Consider the following 23,929-nt stretch of genomic DNA (forward strand, 5'->3'; position numbering starts at 1 on the left):
ACTAGATTTTTTTCCTTTAACTCTATACCAAAAATCGTAGATGTGCTCGCGAAAAATTTTTTTCAAATGGAATTGCAAAGGAATTTTGTTATTTGCCATATATAACAAGTAAGAAAGTATCAGTCGGCTTTGCCGACAGAGATATACCCTCAGCCTGTGTAAATTGAAACACTTTTTTCACAAAAAACTTATGTATTTAGGGGGTTTTAAAAATTGTGGTCGTATGAACCGACAAAAATGTTGATTACGATTAAAGTTCAAAAATTTTGCGGAAAAGGTACTTAAAGGAATGGACCGACATAGACCATGGGGGTGCCATAGGGGGTTTTTACACCCTTCGGGCTGTTTTCTCAAGAAGTATGGACTTGCCCGTGAAACAACTTTTACCATCGTAATTGAGGCAGCGAATGTAAGTTGCTCCAACAAAAATCTAAGTGATTCAATAGCAGGTCTTAAAGTGAACTTATCCAAAATTTTGTGTGGGAGGTACGGGATGGAGTAGACAAATATAGTCCATATTCGAACCTGATCTATATCTGGTAGAAATTATGAGAATGGGTATAGTATGGACCAAATCGGTCACTCCCATCGTGCGCACAATTTTTCCAAATATTTTTGAACTTTTGTGTGGTACTAGAAGGAGTGGACCGATATGGCTTATCTACGAACTTAAACTAAGTTTGGAAACAATATGTATTACGAAGGCCAAATTTTGGCCGGAATCGGCATTTCCGTTCGTGAATTATCTTGCGCTTCCACCCATAAACATGATGTCATAGGGTTTGTTTTTCAACGTTCAGGCTATTTTTCAGGAAGTATGGACTTGCCCCTGAGGAAACTTGTATCTTTGTATAGGGGACAGTGAATACAAGATGTTACAACAAAAACCAAGGCGATTCGAGAGCAGGACCTAAAGTGAACTTTTCCGAAATTTTGTGTGGGAGATACTCGAAGGAGTTTACCGATTGAGTCCATATTGGAACCTCATCTAAGTCTGGTGGAAATTTCATAATGTGCAAAGTATGGACCAAATCGGTTATTCCCTTCAAGAGTTATCGTACGCACAAATTTTCCGAACATTTTCGAACTTTTGTGGGGGAGGTACCGGAAGGAGTGGACCGATATAATCCATCTTTGAATTTGAACTAAGTTTGGACCAAATATTACGAAAGCCAAATTTTGCACCAAATCGGCAAATCAGTTCGAGAGTTATCTTGCGCTTCAACCACTACACACGGTGTCATAGGGTTTTTTGTAACTTTCAGGTAATTTCCCCAGGAAGTATGGACTTGCCCCTAATGAAACTTACAGCGTCGTATAGAGGACAGCGAATACAACTTGCGTAAACAAAAATCAAAGCGATTCGAGACCAGGTCCTAAACTGAATTTTTCCGAAATTTTGTGTGGGAGGTACCCGAAGGAGTGGACCGATTAAGTCCATATTGGAACCTCATCTAAGTTTGGTAGAAATTACATGATGTGCAAAGTATGGACCAAATCGGTTATTCCCTACAAGAGTTATCGTGCGCACAAGTTTTGCGACAATTTTTGAACATTTGTCGGGGAGGTACATGAAGGAGTGGACCTATATGGCCCATCTTCGAACTTAAATCGAATCTGGACAAAATATTTCGATACCCAAAATTTGAACCGAATCGATTGATCCGTTCGAGAGTTATCGTGCGCACCAGCCAGCCAGACAGACCGACAGACAGACAGACGGACGGACATTGCTAGATCTACTCAAAATTGTCTGACACGGATATCGTACAAACATACTAGTGTAAATACCCTCTTTAGCCTAAAGGCTGAGGGTATAAAAAAGGATGATGTTAGTTACTACGCTTATAACTCAAGAACGGCTGAACAGATTTTGACAATTCGCACCAATTCGGAATGGTCTCATGGCAGAAAAGGATAAAACCTAAAAAAATCGCGAAAATTTGCGAAAAATTTGCAAAAATATTTTTTTAAGAAAGTCAATTTTTCAATTACTCCACGAGCTTCGCGTTTGCAGTATACCTTGACACTCATTTGGACAGTTTTTGGTGAAAGTTGTATATGCACCAACTGTGAGGGTCCATTGTACGCCTCTGTTTTGTCAATTTTTGAAAGTTGTATAGAATTTTTTATTCACTATCAAATCGATTTTCATTTATTTTCAAGCGTCTTTTTAGGAAATTAACAGCGAAAAATTGTTAAAAGGATAGGCTTAGCTTAGAGTTTGTAAAGATTAGTGGTGGTTTTGGTCAGATTCCGATTGAAAAGATGAAGATGATAACGCCGAAATTGGTTTCCACAGTTTTGATCTACAAAATTGGTGGGTTATTTGAAAAATCAAGAGCTCCGAGGTAATTTCATTACAAGTGAGGTTGTGGCATATATGTACTCTTTTAAAATATAAGTGAAAACATCTTCGAAAGATCAACTTAAGATTTATGCGGAGTAAAATTTAACCTGTACAAGATATATATTGATACTGTTCAGATCCTGTCATGATACTAAAAAAAATTATGTCCCCACTGAAAAGGAGTATGGATTCAATCGGTTTAGTTTCCGCAGAGCTGGAAGGCAATTACAAATGACCAAATACATACATATGTACACTGGTACTGTTGGTATACTGTATGTGTATACATCGAAAAAGGGTGATATTCAAAATTTGAAAAAAAAAACAAAAAATCGGGGGTACTGGAGATTTTTTGTCGAATTATCTGACAAATATTCTTTATCGGGCGACATAAGTAGGTATATACTTATTAAACGTTAAATAGTTTGTGATATTAATTTTACTTTGCTATTTACCTCGAAATTAAATATAGGGCGACCAAGTAATCGACAACAGTCGCGTGTTAATGTGACAAGACTTCAAGCATCCGAAACACACAAAGAACGACAACTAATAGAATAGCTCTGCTAACAAGTTCAATGTACCAAGTACTGGATAGTAAAGTCTCAGTCAAAATTCAATTACCGCATTTGTCCGTGTTACCAGAGCCATTGCATCTAATTCCGAACTTGCAATGCAAGTAGAATTCGTGAGAAAACGTTCCTTCCTTCGTATTCAATTGCTTGAGTGAAATATCGTGTTCAGTGTTGAAAACAAGAATTACAGAAAACCATAAAATTATGAAACGAATAGGGGCGTCATTATATTATTTAGTTTCAACTGTGCTACTAAACATTTTTATTTACATCGCAAAACGTGTTATTTGCTTAAAAAATATATTTTAGTCCCGATTTACAGTTGCCTAATTTTTTCGCGGTTATTGTCAGTTTATAGGAGAGAGTGAGAGTCGAGGAAAATAGAAACACTTTGCCTCTCAGTACCTTCTCTCTTCGTCAAACTGACAATTGTCGAAAGTACAATTGTCTAATGTGCATGTGCTTCAAAGATCGTCCTGAGCAGTTCAAAACAAAGAAATATTTGCCATTGAACAAGGTGATAGCAATAATAGTATTATAGGTTTGAACCAAAGCCATTCTGTATCTAAGAAACTGCGAGACGAAGTTCGCCGGGTCCCCTAGTGTATATATAAAAACCCAATTGGACAATTAAAACGTTAGGTCACCATGTAATTTGCAATAATGCAAAAACTGGGAATAGGAAAATGTGGTTCTATACACAAAACACATTATATATTAAGCAGTAGGTCCGTTATCTAGCACAAACGTGATTGCAATTTGCATCAGGGGGAAGATCAGTAGTTCTATTTCCATATGTAGTCTACTTTGCTGGCATATGCCCTCCAGGAAATAGAATATAGACCAAAAATATTTTTTTTGTATTTTTCATACAAAAATAATGGTCCATTTCACCCGCTAAATGATATTAGATCATCGTCCAAAATTGTATGCATCTTCTTTCGTGATTATTGAGCTATAATTGCGAACTCTAGCGTGATTATGATAACACTACAAACAAATAACTGGGTATATTAGGCTGCAACTCTGTTATTTTATCATGTACACCAACATAATTGAAATCAATAGAAAGGTCAAGCGTTCCTTTTCCAAATATATCTTACATGCCCGGAATGTCTTTTCCAGGAAAAAATATATAAACTGTATATTAAAAATTTTCACAATTTTCACACAAAAGTTGTGGTCCATTTTACCCTCTAAATATTATCTGATCGCGATCTCAAATTGCAAGCTTCTTCTTTGTCATATACTCTTACCTTATTTAAAATTTCGAGGCGATCGAACTATTATTGTGACCTACAGAGCAAGTACAAAATCGGATAAATATTATGTTTTTGGTCCATTTCACCCGCTAAATATTTCACCATCATCACCAATTAAAATAGCGATCTATTCTGATGTAAAACTGACCTCCATACCAAATTTCGTGGCGATCGGTCCATAATTGCGGCCTGGAGTTTGATTACAATTTATAATGGACAGACGGACACACGGACGGACGGACAGGCGCACATCACAAAATCGCTTTATCTCGCCGAGATATGAAGATTGGTATACCACATTGGGGGTCTACGACGAATATTTCCCGGTGTTACATGAATTTTTACCAAAACAAACTTACATAGTGTTGTAGCGTAGTAGCCTTTCCACATAGTGTTGTAGCGTATACTTTGTAGAGTCTGCCACTTTATCACATCAAGTTTAAATAACAATATAATAATTGTTCCATAAACATCCCAGAAAGGAAACTGAGTGACATGGCTGAAATATCCAGAAAATGTCGCCAACTTTACGGAGGGGTATTTTGCCATCGTTGGAAATTTGATGTTGGCTGGCCGGGAATCGAACCCCCGACCTTCAGCGTGCAAGGCGTGTGTGCATACAATTGTTCCACGGTGGCACCAATAAATAATTTTACCGTGGAAATTTGAGAAATTTGAAATATAGCTTCACTTGACTTAATATTTGAAACGAAGATACGTAATGATTTTTTTGGTATTTATCATATTAAATGTAACGTCCTATACATTCTTTTTATTGTTCTTATTCTTTAAAAAACAAAAGAAGAAACTTGTCGGAGGGTTTTTTTTAAATAAATCGCGGTTCATATTTTTTATGTTTTCACGATTTTGCTTGGAAACCGCAAGTCCCATCGAAATGGAACTGGAGAAAATGTTGTATGAGTGCAAATTCTCTACAAGATTGGCTTTTATGATATTTTCGTAGGTATTACCATTTTTGAGGTATAGAAGTTCAAAGTGGGACAATGCACTTATAAAACAAGAAAAAATCTCTATATGTTCTAGAAAGTGGTTTATTGAAATATTGAGTACATTTTTGTAGTTGACTGTATCCTTAATTTTTGGTCGGTATCGGAGAAAAAAATTATAAGAATCTAATATTTTAAAAATGTTTGGGCTATTTTCGCTTTTATGAACCATTCATAGACATTTTGTATGTTCCAAAAAGTTGTTTACTGATATGTTTGCTACATTATTGTCGTTGTTTTTTTTTTTTTTGTTTTTTTTTTTTTTTTTTTGAATATTGATCGGTTTAGTATCCATGGAGCGGAAACCGAGAAAATACGATAAAAATCGCAATTGTTGTGCTATTTTGGCCATTAAGAACTGTTTCTACAGAGTTCATATGTCCTAGAAAGTTGTTTATTGAGATCTAAGAAACATTTTTCTAGTTGATTGTTTGCTTCAATTTTGATCGGTTTGATATCTGCAGACTAAAATCCGAGAAAAAATTATAATGGATATTTTACCTTGACGATTTTGACCTTGAAGATGAGGTTGAATGGATTTTATATGTTCACAATTATTATTCTTTAGGGCGAGAACTACAATTTTCTACGGTTTTTGGAAGATATGTGCCTGACAAAATGATCACTTTCGACATCAAAGCCTCAGGTCTTTGGGGGCCCATAACCGCCAACGTTGAAGTAATAGTGAAAAATGCCGGGACACGTGTCTTTTTATTTTTGGTCATCTATCACCCTGATGTGTCAAAATATGGTTAAAAACTTTCGTGCTGCATAGTGTATTAGTTCTTAAACTCCACTTTTCCGAAATTTTGCGTGGGGTACCAGAAGGAGTGGACGGATATGGTCCATATTCGAATTAGATTTATGTCTGGTAGAAATATTACGATGTGCAAAGATCAATCGGTAAGTCCCTTCGAGAGTTATCGTGCGAATAATTTTGGCAAAAAAATTTGAACTTTTGTGGGGGAGGTAACTGAGGGAGTGGTCCGATATGGACCATCTACGAACTTAAACTAAATTTGGACAAGATATTACAAAACCCAATTTTTGGACCATATCGGTTCATCCGTTCGAGAGTTATCGTGCGCTGCAGGCAGCCAGACAGACACACGGACATTGCTAAATCGACTCCTAATTGTCTGAAACGTATTTCGTCCAAAAATACTTGGGGTCTAAAACCATTATTTCGTTAGCATAAAAGTCATAAATATCATGACAGCAAATTCCCAACTTTAACGTATATGTATATCTCAAAATTAGTACAACTTAGAAAAAAATTAAATTAAAACTAATCTTGTAGAGAATTTTCACAGCTATAATATTTTCTCTAGTCCAATTTCGATAAGGCTTGCCGTTTTCAAGCAAAATCGTGAAAACCTAACTAAAAAACCTAAAAATGTGACTTGAACTTCTATATCTTAAAAATGGTAAAACCTAGGAGCAAATCATAAAGGTCATTCCTCATTTTTTGATTTTTCTATCTATGAACATTGCAGATTCATCGTCACACATTTTATGTTAGTACCCGTGAATATGTCATAAAATTATTGGTAAAGGCTTATATTGGATCCATTTATTGCAATTTTTGTAGATCTCTGGTTTTTCAAAAATAAAACATTCGTGTTCTTAAAAAAAGTTTGATGTAGAATACTGGACGAAATATTTTTATATAATTCCAAATCTTTAAATGCATTTCAATGGAATAAAATAAAACACTAAAAGCTATGCATACTTAAATACGGAAAAAGTTTTAGTTTCAGCTATTTTATTATGATTTTAACATTCAACGCAACAAAGACTAATGTAGGTTAGAATTTTCATGCTATTCACCTGTTTCTCTCATGTCCACGTATTGTTAACATTTTATCAACAAAAATACAACATTCGTGTTCATAAAAAATACCTTTCAATAACGCATAATTGGGTACATATTTTACATTAATATCACAAAATATTCACACAAGTTTTGGCAAAGGCTTATATTGATTCACGTTTGCTATAGTTTTTAGATCTCTTGTTTTCAGGAATCATACATCGTGTTTAAGGTAAGTTTCGCAGAAAAAAGAAACATATGTACTGCAGTTTGATGTAGAATAATGGACGAAATATTTTTATGTAATTCTAAATCTTTAAATGCATTTCAATGGAATAAAATAAAACACTAAACGCTATGCATACTTAGATACGGAAAAAGTTTTAGTTTCAGCTATTTTATTATGATTTTAACATTCAACGCAACAAAGACTAATGTAGGTTAGAATTTTCATGCTATTCACCTGTTTCTCTCATGTCCACGTATTGTTAACATTTTATCAACAAAAATACAACATTCGTGTTCATAAAAAATAGATTTCAATAACGCATCATTGGGTACATATTTTACATTAATATCAAAAAATATTCACACACATTTTGGCAAAGGCTTATATTGATTCACGTTTGCTATAGTTTTTAGATCTCTTGTTTTCAGGAATCATACATCGTGTTTTAGGCAAGTTTCGCAATAAAAAGAAACATATCGAGCCCTTCCCGCGAAAAAGGTGTAAGCGACAAAAAGCTAATTTTACAGGAGACGGTTTTTATTGAATAACTTTTGATATAACCAAAATTGTTTATTTAAATTTGGTATAGTTCTGTTATTAAATCCTATTTACTGAAAAAATAAAAAAATTGTGGAATATCTTCAATATAACGGTATTTTGTGTCGCTTACATCTTTTTCTCTGTCACGCAATCAGGCTTTTACTTTGAGAAGTGGCGGTTACATCAAAAAAAATTATTTGAAACAAATCATTTTTAGAGTAATTCTTATCTACAATTTAAAAACAAAGCACACTAATTTTTTTGCAAGTATTTATTTGAAGAATTATAAGATTAAAACGTATTTCTTGTAGTATAGTTGAATAACGACATGGTATGTAAATGTGCAATTTGATGTAAGCGACAATTCGCTGTCACAAACAAATGTACACAAAAGCAAAAATGGCGCTTACATCAAAATTGTTTTTGCTCTAATTTCGTAACGGTACATGGCTGAGTTCTAAAAATTTGGGAGATGGTGTGTTGGAATATTCTTCATAGATTTCCGTTAAAAAACGAAAATCGAAAAAATGTCGCATACATCTTTTTCGCGGGAAGGGCTCGATATGTACTCCAGTTTGATGTAGAATAATGAACGAAATATTTTTATATAATTCCAAATCTTTAAATGCATTTCAATGGAATAAAATAAAACACTAAAAGCTATGCATACTTAAATACGGAAAAAGTTTTAGTTTCAGCTATTTTATTATGATTTCAACATTCAACGCAACAAAGACTAATGTAGGTTAGAATTTTCATGCTATTCACCTGTTTCTCTCATGTCCACGTATTGTTAACATTTTATCAACAAAAATACAACATTCGTGTTCATAAAAAATAGATTTCAATAACGCATCATTGGGTACATATTTTACATTAATATCAAAAAATATTCACACACATTTTGGCAAAGGCTTATATTGATTCACGTTTGCTATAGTTTTTAGATCTCTTGTTTTCAGGAATCATACATCGTGTTTTAGGCAAGTTTCGCAATAAAAAGAAACATATGTACTCCAGTTTGATGTAGAATAATGAACGAAATATTTTTATATAATTCCAAATCTTTAAATGCATTTCAATGGAATAAAATAAAACACTAAAAGCTATGCATACTTAAATACGGAAAAAGTTTTAGTTTCAGCTATTTTATTATGATTTCAACATTCAACGCAACAAAGACTAATGTAGGTTAGAATTTTCATGCTATTCACCTGTTTCTCTCATGTCCACGTATTGTTAACATTTTATCAACAAAAATACAACATTCGTGTTCATAAAAAATAGCTTTCAATAACGCATCATTGGGTACATATTTTACATTAATATCACAAAATATTCACACAAGTTTTGGCAAAGGCTTATATTGATTCACGTTTGCTATAGTTTTTAGATCTCTTGTTTTCAGGAATCATACATCGTGTTTTAGGTAAGTTTCGCAGAAAAAAGAAACATATGTACTGCAGTTTGATGTAGAATAATGGACGAAATATTTTTATATAATTCCAAATCTTTAAATGCATTTCAATGGAATAAAATAAAACACTAAAAGCTATGCATACTTAAATACGGAAAAAGTTTTAGTTTCAGCTATTTTATTATGATTTTAACATTCAACGCAATAAAGACTAATGTAGGTTAGAATTTTCATGCTATTCACCTGTTTCTCTCATGTCCACGTATTGTTAACATTTTATCAACAAAAATACAACATTCGTGTTCATAAAAAATAGCTTTCAATAACGCATCATTGGGTACATATTTTACATTAATATCACAAAATATTCACACAAGTTTTGGCAAAGGCTTATATTGATTCACGTTTGCTATAGTTTTTAGATCTCTTGTTTTCAGGAATCATACATCGTGTTTTAGGTAAGTTTCGCAGAAAAAAGAAACATATGTACTGCAGTTTGATGTAGAATAATGGACGAAATATTTTTATATAATTCCAAATCTTTAAATGCATTTCAATGGAATAAAATAAAACACTAAAAGCTATGCATACTTAAATACGGAAAAAGTTTTAGTTTCAGCTATTTTATTATGATTTTAACATTCAACGCAACAAAGACTAATGTAGGTTAGAATTTTCATGCTATTCACCTGTTTCTCACATGTCCACGTATTGTTAACATTTTATCTACAAAAATACAACATTCGTGTTCATAAAAAATAGCTTTCAATAACGCATAATTGGGTACATATTTTACATTAATATCAAAAAATATTCACACAAGTCTTGGCAAAGGCTTATATTGATTCACGTTTGCTATAGTTTTTAGATCTCTTGTGTTTTATGTAAGTTTCGCAGAAAAAAGAAACATATGTACTGCAGTTTGATTTAGAATACTGGATGAAATATCTTCTATTATATAAAACTCAAATGGCGTTCGTACGTGAATCAAAAACTCTACCAATTTACAACAAGATTTGTTTCGCGTTTGTCTTAAAATGTTCGTATTTATCCAAGGAAGGATCTGACGTATTTTATTTTTGAGATATCGCAAAGAATCCGCTAAAATTTTGCAAAAATATATTTTGAAGAAAGTTAATTGTTTTCTCATATTTCGTTGCAGGCTTTTGTTGCCGGCTTGCTTATTTCCATCTTTTTCAATTATTTAGCTCGAAAAATCCGCTATAATTTGAAAAAATATATTTTGAAGAAAGTTAATTGTTTCCTCAAATTTGGTTGGAGGCTTTTGTTGTCGACTTGCTTATTTCCACCTTTTTTAAATTTTTAGCGAAGGCCAGGTTTGCACTGTTATAATTCGCGAAATATTGCAGTGTACCACGAAATATGACCATAGTTGCATCAAACGAAGTGTTACAATCAACGCTCAAAAATGTGGCTAAAAAGTTAATTTTCGCGGAAGCTATGGCCGCGTAAATGAATAAAAACACGTAAATGGTGAAAACACGTTGAAGCAAACGAGTTTTTTCACGTTGTTATTCGAAGTAGAAGAATAAAAATGAAGATTACACTTCTAATGCATCATATTTCAAAATTTCCACTGCATCCCCCTTACGCATAATTTGATATGTATATTGGCCCAGACAGCATCAGAGTAATCCACTGCCAAAGGCCAAAATTTAGTGCGATATTATTTCGAAAACCCCTATTTTTGGGGTACAGTATTTACAGTATCCATTTGATTGTGCTGGGACCCCAAGATATTTTAGTTTTTTGACGGTCCGGATCATATGAATCATAAATCGTGAAAATCCATCCACTAGAAAAGCGAAAACAGCAACTGCAAAAACCGCAAATGTGCGTAAATGTTTTTGGAAATATCGCGGATTTATTCGCGTTTTCTGTGAATCTTATCTTACTGTGGGTCTTAATTATTTTCTAGTTTTTAGTGCATTCAAAAGTAAAACACTGAAACTTATTAATAATTTTATAATTATTTTTAATTTATTTGTAAATACATTTTTAAGATTTTCAATTTTATTTGTATACTAGCTGACCCGGTCCGCGTTGCTGGCCCGTTTTTGAGGTCCCGGTATAAACATTTACAACTTTTTTATACAACGGATTTCTACTACAAACACACCAACTAATGATGTAGACCACAATTACCAATGTCATGTTTACCAATAATAATATCTGAAATTTCACGTTTTGGTCAAAACAGCTGTGGGGGAGGTCACCCGAGACCACTACTTCCCGTTATACTATGAGAATTTGCATTGAAAGCTGTTATTTCGATATTTTGAACAACTTTGGCTGATTTCCCAATCGATTGTTTTGGAATTTTGGTCAAGTGCCATTTCAAATTATCGGAATTTTACTGTGAAAATTGTGAAGTTGACCGCAATGTCTAACTTATTGAAGCCAGTGTTTATAGCGCTTTTAAAGACACGCGTATTAACATTAAGGATATTATCTGCAATTATACATTTTTGAAAAAAAAAATTGTGGACCGCGATATTTCACTTACGCGATGACCATTCAGGGTCAGGGCAATAATTACCATAGCATTGCAAACAATTTTTAAACAATAGGTTGAAAAATATTTCGATTCGATTTCACGTTTTGTTAAAAAAATTTGTGTGGGAGGTACCCTGGTCACTCCACTGACCACTATAAAAAGTAGTTAAAAACCTATTCTCAGACCTACAAACTCCACATACAAAATTTCATCAAATTCGGTCCAGCTGTTTCGGAGGAGTTCAAAGCCGAACACCGTGACAGGAGAATTTTATATATATATATATATATATATATATATATATATATATATATACATATAGATGGTAATATTCAAAAATGTTTTACAATCGTTGAAGTTGAGGTTCACCATTTAATAAGTCGCGAACTTTCAATATATTTTATACAATATGAATATATTTATATTAATTGAAGTGTTTTAGCCGGGGTCGCATAAAATGAACCATAACAATTAATTTATGTGGAAGCTGTGTTGGTGGTAATATTAAAAAATGGGTAAAAATGTGTTGAAGTTTACAAGTTTTTTTGTGTTCTTTCTTGATTTCTGGTTACACCACGGAAAATTCAGACCCGAGCTCAAAGAAAGAATTAAAGAATACCCCTTGGGCAACATGGTTCTAATGTATGACTTTTCGATATATTCACTGCATCCCCCTAAAATCGATGCTGAAGTTTTGACACCTGGGTTTTTTGAATTTTTCTTATAATTGGAGGTCGCAACCAGATAATTACCCAAACTATTTATTAGATTGTAGAACTCGTGCTTCCACGTCGTTTGATGTATATCTCATGAGTGTGCTTCATACAGCTCCCTAGTAATAGGAGTCCAGAGTCGAAATTTTGGTGTGTAAATTTTCTTTAAAAACCTATTTCTTGGCTTCAAAATTTACAACTGTGATTTAGGTACCCTTGAACCGCGCGTGATTTTATTTTTTTACGCGCCGGATCTAATGAACCCTTCCGCTTTCAAATCCATCCACTAAAACGGCGGTTATAGATACCTTGAAAGTAGGAAATTCTGCAAAATTATATTTTGATGATTCCGCGTATTGAACCGCGATTTTCTTTGGTTCTTTTTACATAAATGGAAACCTTTATACGCTATTATATTATTTTCCAAAACCGTGAGGCATAAATTACCGAGATTCTGGAGTAATATTCGTATTTCGTATAAAATAGAATTTGGTAGCACATCCGCGGTTCTTGACGAATTTGTTTAACATTTTTTATAATGACGTATTTTTTATAGGCGGTCACTGAAATCGGATGCGCCTAATAATCAATTTTTACGAACATAAAGGTTTTTTGATCAGTAAGATGCAGCTGACGGCACACTTTGGCCGCTGAATGAAAAGTGGGAAAATCGCTACATATTGATAGAGATGCACTCGCTGTATCTGAAAAGCGCATGCGCTTCGTCTTTTGTTTTGCTGTAATATGGCAATTATAAATCCTATCGTTAAAATTTGGGTCTCATATTTTTCTACGCGTTGTCTAGAATCTGTACGTATTTTTAATTTATTTTTTTTTCGAGTTTTATTTGGACTTTAATTAGAATAAATTAAATTTACTCCAAGTTTTTTTCAGTATTTCTTGATTTTCCGCGAAAATAGAAATACATTTAGTAAATATTTAGGCATCTACGGAAAGATATTAAATGCTGTTAACGCTTTATATATACATTTTCTTAATGCAGCAAAAATGGAATTTTTAAATATTTGTTTTTTTATAAGGGAATTAAACCCCCCATAACTTTGGAGCGCAGCATCCAATTTTGTGAACGCGAACAGATTTGAAACCACGACTTTTTTTCTTAATCTATGTTCCAAAAATTGCGGATGTGCTCGCAAAAAATTGTTTAACATTTCTTCCAATGGAATTGCAAAAGAAATTTGAAATTTGCCATATACTTGAGATTATAAATGATATTTACATTTATTAATTAAATGTATAATGTTAGTAAAAATTTATTTAGGTCGGTAGTTTCTCATCCTGTTGATTTCAGTTACCGCTTCGTTATTGCATGGCTTCTTTCCTGTTAGTTTCGAGCAATCCAGATCATTTATTCTTAATCCATCCAGCGATCTTACACGACGCAATGCCACATATGCTTGCCCTTCTTCGAAAAGCTTGGATCCTAGATACACCACTGCGTAGTCCACAGTTGATCCTTGTAATTTATGAACAGTTGGGGCCCATGATAGTATCAGTTGAAACATTCTTCTTTCAGCAGTTCCGTAACTGAACTTAGCAGAAAATTGTATTGTTTTTGGCTGAATCACATGTGTACCAATTCTATCAAAGTCAACCTTTACTGACGGTATATCTGTTTCGTACATTTGTTCTCTGCGGTAGTGAGGCCAAATTATGTTCGTTATAAATCCTATAAACCTATAACTAATCCCTTTGTTTGATCAATTTAAGATCGTAACATCACTTTAGCTCTAACAAAAGTTTCGAAAGTTTTTATTAATCCGGCGGTCTTTTTGATGTCACTAGAGACGACTTCATCCAAATCTCTGTTTCCTAATTGGCGTGTTGCGCCATCTAATCTAATCTTGTGCTTTGATAGTATATATTTTAACATTTCGATTTTTGAACCACTGCAACACAGCTGTGTTGTCGGGTGAAATCTCTCAGGTATAGCCCCGGGTGGAGCCGTAATATGGGGCCTATACCAACACCTGGACCTATGTCACAATTTTTGGTGGAGAAATTTCTGTACCACTGGGATCTCCAAATGCCAAGTTACACGCAATTCGGTATAAAAATGAAGATAAAATCCTTAAAACACTTGAAATGGGGCGGTACCGCTATATGGGGGCTATACCAAAACCTGGACCTATGTCCATAATTTTTAATAGGTACGTTTCTGTACCATTGGAGACACTAGTTGTCAAAAAACAGCCAATACGGGCTTAAAATGACGATAAAATACCTTAAATCGAGTGGTACCGCTGGATGGGAGATACAGGAAAAAATGGACCCATATTGGTTTTGGTTTCATATTCATGTATTGTCATCCAAATCTGAAAAGTGTACAAAGTTTTAGTTCGATTGGTCAACTGCAACTGTGTGAAAAATTAGTTACCAGATTTGAAAAGCAAAATAGATAAAACACTGTAAAAATGGACCAATATTGGTTTTGATTTCATATTCGTGTATTGTCATCCAAATCTGAAAAGTGTACAAAGTTTTAGTTCGATTGGTCAACTGCAACTGTGTGAAAAATGAGTTACCAGATTTGAAAAGCAAAATACCGGAAATCGGGTGGTACCGTTATATGGAGGCTATAGGAAAAAGTGGACCCATATTGATTTTGGTTTCATATTCGCGTATCTGAAAAGTTTTACTTCGATTGGCCAACTGCAACCGTTTTAAAAATTAGTTACCAGATTTGAAAAGGGGGTTAAGTTAGACACCATAAAACACTGTAAGAATGGACCAATATTGGTTTTGATTTCATATTCATGTATTGTCATTCAAATTTGAAATGTGTGCAAATTTTAAGTTCGATTGGTCAACTGCAACTGTGTGAAAAATTAGTTACCAGATTTGAAAAGCAAAATAGATAAAAACACTGTAAAACAGTGTAAAAATGGACCAATATTGGTTTTGATTTCATATTCGTGTATTGTCATCCAAATCTGAAAAGTGTGCAAAGTTTTAGTTCGATTGGTCAACTACAACCGTGTTAAAAATGAGTTACCAGATTTGAACTAAACACACACCAAAGCAAGTTAAATAAAACCCTGTAAAAATCAGAAAATATAAATTTTCCATATGCAAAAAATAATATTTGCATATGCATAATTTATACATTTTGCATACATATGTGATACTAGCAAAATGCCCGCTACTTCGTATGCGGAAAGGATATAAAAAAAACAAATAAACAATATATACTATGGAAATGACAAACACTGAAAATTTGGTCGCACTAATACCAATTTTAATCAATATTTATTTTTATCTTAGTACTGTACGTACCCCTTAAGTTCGATTTTCAAAAAGATCAGCCGTATCTCACCCTTACACATTAACAGCGAGATCAACGTTGCACACCAATACACACCCTAACTCCAAAAAATAAAAATTCCAGCACTGTCCCTACACCCAAAAACAAATTGAGTACCATTAAGTAATTTTCGTATACTTATGGTACGTGTTTCGACGATATATCTCAGCCATACTCGGACATTTATACAAAATAATTACAGTAAATTCCATAATAATTACAGTAATTTCAAATCTCAAGATTCCAGCTGTATCCGTTCGTCCAATTCCAAATTGTACCAAACTTAGTATCAAGTCGAACTCTTCGTACCCATAAGTAAGATTTTCCAAAACTACCTCAATCCTTCACTTTAGTAGTAATCTTACTTCCAAATTTCAGGATTCAAACTCTATCCGTTAAACCAAATTAAAATTGTACTATATTTAGAACAATTTAGAATTTTCGTACCAATTTTCAAAACTTCCTCAACGCAACAGGGCTACAATAATCATACTTTCAAATTGCAGGATTCCACCGCTATCCGTTCACCTACATACAAATTGTACTAAATTTAGTACCATTTAGTGCTTTTCGTAACCATAAGTTTGCTTTTTCAAAACAATCTGAATCCTACTCTTCGACTGTAATCGTAATTCCAAATTTCAGGATTCCAGCTCTATTAATTCACCCGAATCCAAATTGTATCAAACTTAGTACCATTTCTTTCCCAAACAAAAATTTTAGGATTCCAGCTCTACCCGTTCACCCAAATCCATATTGTACCATATTTAGTACCATTTAGTACTTCTCGTACCCATACGTACGACTTTTCAAAATTTCCCCAATACTACACTCCTACAGTAATCTTAATTCCTAATTCCAACACTATCCGTTTACTAAAATTCAAATTGTACCAAATTTAGTGCTTTCTGTACCCATAAGTACGAATTTCCAAAACTACCGCAATTCTACTGTCCGGCAGTAACCTTAGTTCCAAATTTCAGACTTCCAGCTCTATCCGTTCATCCAAATCCAAATTGTACCAAATTTAGTACCATTTAGTACTTTTCGTACCCAAAGGTACGAATTTCCAAAACTATCTCAATCCTACACCCCTACAGTAATCTTAATTCAAAACTTTAGGATTCCAGCTCTATCCGTTCACCCAAATCCAAATTTATTACTGCTCGTAATCATAAATACGAACTTCCAAAACCATTTCCTTATTTCAACGCCATTTCCCAACCTTGATTCCCATACCAAATTTGAAGATTCTAGCTTTATCCATTAAAAATATGCAATTGGCTCCAAATTTAGAAACTTTTAGTACTTTTCGTACACTTATAGGTCGAGTTTCTAAATACCCTTTGGTACATCTTCCTAACTCTCCATCAATGACCACTCGTTCAAAATTTTAGAATTCTAGCTCTTCGCGTTTGCCTAATACAATTGATTCCATATTTAGTACACTTTAGCACTTTTCGTACCTTTCTACGACGAATTTCCAAAAACCCCTTTACACAAAAACAAATTGTACCAAATTCTGTACAATTCGATTTTCCAAAACAACCTTAATCCTTCACTTCAACAGTAACCATAATTCCAAATAACAGGATTCCAGCGCTATCCGTGCACTCAAATCCAAGTTGTACCATTTGGTACATTTCGTACCCATAAGTACGAATTTCAAAAACTACATCCATCTCAATCCTATACTCCAACAGCAGTCTGACCAAATTCCAGGATTCCAGCTCTATCCGTTTCCCCAAATCCAAATTTTACCACAGGTAGTACCACTTAGTAATTTCCGTACCCTTACTACCTTAGTCCTACACTCCAATAGTAATCCTAATTTCAAATTTCAGGACTCAAACACTATCCGTCACCCAAATCCAAATTCTACCTCTATAGCCTGTCGCGAACGGGTTGCAAATTCTAACTCTTTCCGTTTTCTAAAATTCATACTTTAAATTAAAATAAATAAAATTAAAATACTTAAATTTCAGGATTCCAGTTCTATCCGTTCACCCAAATCCAAATTGTAATAAATTTAGTACAGTTTAGTACTTTTCGTACACAAAAATACGAATTTCCAAAATTTCCCCAATCCTATGCTCCAACAATAATCTCAATTTCAAATTTCAGGATTCCAGCTCTGTCCGTTCACTCGAATCCCTATTGTACCAAATTTAGTACTTTTCAAACACATAAGTACGAATTTCCAAAACCACCCTCATATCTCAGTCCTACACTTCACAGTAATCTTAATTCCAAATTTCAGGTTTCCAGCTACATACATACGTTCACCCAAATCCAAATTGTACTAAATTTAGTACCATCTAGTACTTTTCGTACCCATAAGTACGAATTTTTAAAACTACCTCAATTCTACACCCCACCAGTAATCTCAATTCCAAATTTCGAGATTCCAACTATATCCGTTAACCCAAATCCCCATTGTCCCAAATTTAGTACCATTTAGTACTTTTCATTCACATAAGTAAGAATTTCCAAAACTTCCCCAGTCCTACACTCCAACAGTAATATCAATTCCAAATTTCAGGAATCCAGCTCTATCCGTTCACCCAAATCCAAATTGTACTAAATTTAGTACCATTTAGTACTTTTCGTACACTCAAGTTTCCAAAAACCCTTTGGTGCATCTTTCTTACTCTTCATCAGTGATCCTCAGTCCAAATTTGAGGAATCAAGCTCTATCCGTTCACCCAAATCGAAACTGTACCAAATTTAGTGCTATTTAGTATTTTTCGTACCCTATGTACGAATTTCCAAAACTTCCACAATACTAAACTCCACCAGTAATCTCAGTTCCAAATTTAGAGATTCCAGCGCTATCCGTTCACCCAAATCCCCATTATACAAAATTTAGTTCCATTTAGTACTTTCCGTACACATAAGTACTAATTTCCAAAACCACCCTCACATCTCAATCCTACACTTCAACAGTAATATTAATTCCAAATTTCAGGTTTCCAGCTCTATCCGTTCATTCAAATCCAAATTGTACTAAACTTAGTACCATTTAGTACTTTTCGTACACTCAAGTTTCCAAAAACCCTTTGGTGCATCTTTCTTACTCTTCATCAGTGATCCTCAGTCCAAATTTGAGGAATCAAGCTCTATCCGTTCACCCAAATCGAAACTGTACCAAATTTAGTGCTATTTAGTATTTTTCGTACCCTATGTACGAATTTCCAAAACTTCCACAATACTAAACTCCACCAGTAATCTCAGTTCCAAATTTAGAGATTCCAGCGCTATCCGTTCACCCAAATCCCCATTATACAAAATTTAGTTCCATTTAGTACTTTCCGTACACATAAGTACTAATTTCCAAAACCACCCTCACATCTCAATCCTACACTCCAACAGTAATATCAATTCCAAATTTCAGGAATCCAGCTCTATCCGTTCACCCAAATCGAAACTGTACCAAATTTAGTGCTATTTAGTATTTTTCGTACCCTATGTACGAATCTCCAAAACTTCCACAATTCTAAACTCCACCAGTAATCTCAGTTCCAAATTTCGAGATTCCAGCGCTATCCGTTCACCCAAATCCCCATTATACAAAATTTAGTTCCATTTAGTACTTTCCGTACACATAAGTACTAATTTCCAAAACCACCCTCATATCTCCATCCTACACTTCAACAGTAATATTAATTCCAAATTTCAGGTTTCCAGCTCTATCCGTTCATTCAAATCCAAATTGTACTAAATTTAGTACCATTTAGTACTTTTCGTACCCATAAGTACGAATTTTCAAAACTACCTCAATCCTACACCCCACCAGTAATCTCAATTCCAAATTTCGAGATTCCAGCTATTATTATCCGTTCACCCAAATCCCCATTGTATCAAATTTAGTACCATTTAGTACTTTTCATACACATAAGTACGAATTTCCAAAAGTTCTTCAATCCTACACTCCAACAGTAATCTCAATTCCAAATATCATGATTCCAGCTCTATCCGTTCACCCAAATCCCTATTGTACCAAATTTAATACTATTTAGTACTTTTCGTACACATAAGCACGAATTTCCAAAACTACCCTCATATCTCAATCCTACACCCCACCAGTAATCTCAATTCCAAATTTCGAGATTCCAGCTATTATCCGTTCACCCAAATCCCCATTGTATCAAATTTAGTACCACTTAGTACTTTTCATACACATAAGTACGAATTTCCAAAAGTTCTTCAATCCTACACTCCAACAGTAATTTCAATTCCAAATATCAGGATTCCAGCTCTATCCGTTCACCCAAATCCCTATTGTACCAAATTTAATACTATTTAGTACTTTTCGTACACATAAGCACGAATTTCCAAAACTACCCTCATATCTCAACAACAACAGTAACCTTAATTCCAAATTTCAGGTTTCCAGCTCTTTACGTTCAACCAAATCTAAATTGTACTAAATTTAGTACCATTTAGTACTTTTCGTACACATGATTGGTAATTTTCCAAACCATTTCCTTTTAGAAGCACCACTTCCCAACCTTGATTTCCATACCAAATTCCTATATTCCTGGGGCCTATTATTGATTTCATTAATTATTTAGCGATTTCTTCAAATTACAGATTTTGAAATTGAATAGTTATAACTGTACATCTCCATGTACGATAAAATTCTTAATTGCAAATAAATCGTGGTAATATGCACAACTTTATTGCACTTTCATTGATTTGCAAACATTTAGTTATTACCAAAAAGTGAGGTCCACACAGTTTTTAGTTGTTGTTATTTCTGGCCGATTTCTGAATTTATTCTCCTAATGTTGTCTTCAACAGCAACTCATTTGTTCAACAAACCCAACATCATTTATTGAAAGAATTTTTGTTTTAATTTTAAATTGAAAATCAAAATTTTTACAAATGCATCGTTTGTAATCATCTTTTCTAACTGTATTTTAACGAATGAAAATCTTTTGTGCGACACCTGTTATGTGAAAACTAAATCAGGATCGGTTTGTATTTTTCGCGTAATTGGTGTTTATATCATTATCACCAACTGCGACATCTGTTGCAATGGAAGATAACAAATGTCTTGTCTTTCTATTATTTAGTGGTTTACGATAAAATAAGTGCGCCTAGAAGTAAACTACAAAATTTGAAATTATGTGTGATCGTTTACGGTATCATGAAGTTATAGCATTGTTAATTTGACACATATCTTGCAGAGGGCCAACTAAGTGAATAAGTACGTAATAATAATGAAAAATAAGGATTTTTGTTGTTGTTATTTTTTGTGGTTCCAGGACGAATTTTCTAAAACCCGGCCTTATCTCGCACATTTGCATCAACAGTGACCCACTGGTAAAATTTCAAGCTCCTAGCTTTAGCCATTTTGGCTGGGCGTTGATGATGAGTCAGTCAGTCAGTCAGTCAATCACTTATCACCAAGCTCATTTATATATATAGACTAGCAAAATGCCCGCTACTTCGTATGCGGAAAGGATATAAAAAAACAAATAAACAATATATAATATGGAAATGACAAACACTGAAAATTTGGTCGCACTAATACCAATTTTAATAAATATTTATTTTTATCTTAGTACTGTACGTACCCCTTAAGTTCGATTTTCAAAAAGATCAGCCGTATCTCACCCTTACACATTAACAGCGAGATCAACGTTGCACACCAATACACACCCTAACTCCAAAAAATAAAAATTCCAGCACTGTCTCTACACCCAAAAACAAATTGAGTACCATTAAGTAATTTTCGTATACTTATGGTACGTATTTCGACGACATATCTCAGCCATACACGGACATTAATACAAAATAATTACAGTAAATTCCATAATAATTACAGATCTCAAGATTCCAGCTGTATCCGTTAGTCCAATTCCAAATTGTACCAAACTTAGTATCAAGTCGAACTCTTCGTACCCATAAGTAAGATTTTCCAAAACTACCTCAATCCTTCACTTTAGTAGTAATCTTACTTCCAAATTTCAGGATTCAAACTCTATCCGTTAAACCAAATTAAAATTGTACTAAATTTAGAACAATTTAGAATTTTCGTACCAATTTTCAAAACTTCCTCAACGCAACAGGGCTACAATAATCATACTTTCAAATTGCAGGATTCCACCGCTATCCGTTCACCTACATAAAAATTTTACTAAATTTAGTACCATTTAGTGCTTTTCGTAACCATAAGTTTGCTTTTTCAAAACAACCTGAATCCTACTCTTCGACTATAATCGTAATTCCAAATTTCAGGATTCCAGCTCTATTAATTCACCCGAATCCAAATTGTATCAAATTTAGCACCATTTCTTTCCCAAACAAAAATTTTAGGATTCCAGCTCTACCCGTTCACCCAAATCCATATTGTACCATATTTAGTACCATTTAGTACTTCTCGTACCCATACGTTGCTATCGGTATAACCTTACGGCTGCTTTTTATTCATCGCTTACTTACCGAAAAACATCGGTAATTTCCAAAATTATAAGCATTTTAATTTTACCGACAATTGTCGGTAACTCACAAAATTAGTTAGTGAATCGCACTACTGAACTGATTTCATTACACATTTGTTATAAAATAGTTGTTTGGTGGATAGAATATACGGAATCGGGAGAATATATGGGAGCTATATCCAAATCTCAACCGATTCTCGTCAAAAGCAATAGCTATAGTCCTTTGGTCAAAATTGCGACCATCATAAATTTTTACCCGGATAGGATAATAAATGCGACAAAAGTGCATTAACGGATGGACGGGCACGTATAAATGGACTCAGAATGTGATGCTATGTAGATCATCGAAAGGAACCATTGACCTATTTCGTTCCCTTTTGCATGTTACATACAAATGCACAAATTGATAATACCCCTTAACACAGTGTGGTGTAGGGTATAACAAAAAATTCTAAAATCGACAAACTTTATCATAAGAAGATTTATGGCCAGTTTCATTAATACGATACATATACAAATTCGTTCAAACTACTACCAAACTTTTTTTTTTTAAAAAAATATATAAAAATTTATGAGTCATGTTTGTTTTCAGTCAAACAAATTTTTTCTACAACAGCAGGAGTTTGGTTGGTAGTAATTCGAACGGATTTGATTTCCAATCATCTTAGAGAAACAGGCCATTAATTAATTATTTTGTCTTAAAATATTCAGCGTTAATAGAAATCTACTATACTATAATCATTGTTGTTTTCATTAAATTTAATGAAAACAACATTGTATAACAAAAAGGTGGAAGAAAATTCAATATTTAACAATTATACTATAATCATTCAATAACCATTATTCAAAAACGCAGATTTTTTTCACTGAAAAGTAAATGTATTGCAATTTTTCTGCAGAGCAAAAATGTATTTAGTTTCGTTGTAATTTTAAATATGTAATGGATACTTTACACGATATGTTTTTACATATGTGTTGAAACTTTTCATATACATTTTGTATGTACATATTTAGTGTTGGTCGAATTTTGACATTCTTTTTCACATGAACATTGAGGATGTCCGAAGAAAGTATTCTGCGAAAAATGTATACATTTGACTGTTTTAGTTATCTAAATGTTATACAAATTTTATTTGTATAACATTTATCGTATCGGGACTTTCAGGAAAAGTTGGTCTTAATATAACGTATACTTACTTTGGGTATCAATTACAGCTTTTAAACTCCTAGGATTTAAAAAAATACAATTCGAAATGTCATATTTTATTTGTATTTTTGCCATTGATCTTTATTGAGTCTCTCATATTAGTGGGCTGTCTTATTCCCGACTTCTGTCTTCAGATGAACCCATAAATTTTCAATGGGGTTAATATTTGGACTTTGGACTTTAGTGTCGATGTCTTCGTTGTAGTTGTATAACAACCAAGTCCTACGTAAATAAGATTTACGTCTGTCTAGACTGTCTTGTCTTGGTAGAGTTTATATTATAATTTATAATTTTCTGTGTCCAAAAACCCAATGTTGACGTTGTCGATTAAATAATTTTTCAATGTTTCCTCCGAAATCCGTATTTTACCAAAGTCCTTGCTTTATATACAACCCCATGCCACAGAAACACGGATTGTATAGACAAAGGACTGCTCTCACCAATTTTATTAACATTGAGTTTGTTGACAGAACAACTGAATTAAAAATACAATTGTAATCATATTTTGTTCAAACAAAAACTGT

The sequence above is a fragment of the Musca autumnalis genome, unplaced genomic scaffold (genome assembly GCF_047663935.1).
Source record: "Musca autumnalis isolate F117 unplaced genomic scaffold, ASM4766393v1 scaffold_4, whole genome shotgun sequence".
NCBI classification, from domain to species: domain Eukaryota; kingdom Metazoa; phylum Arthropoda; class Insecta; order Diptera; family Muscidae; genus Musca; species Musca autumnalis.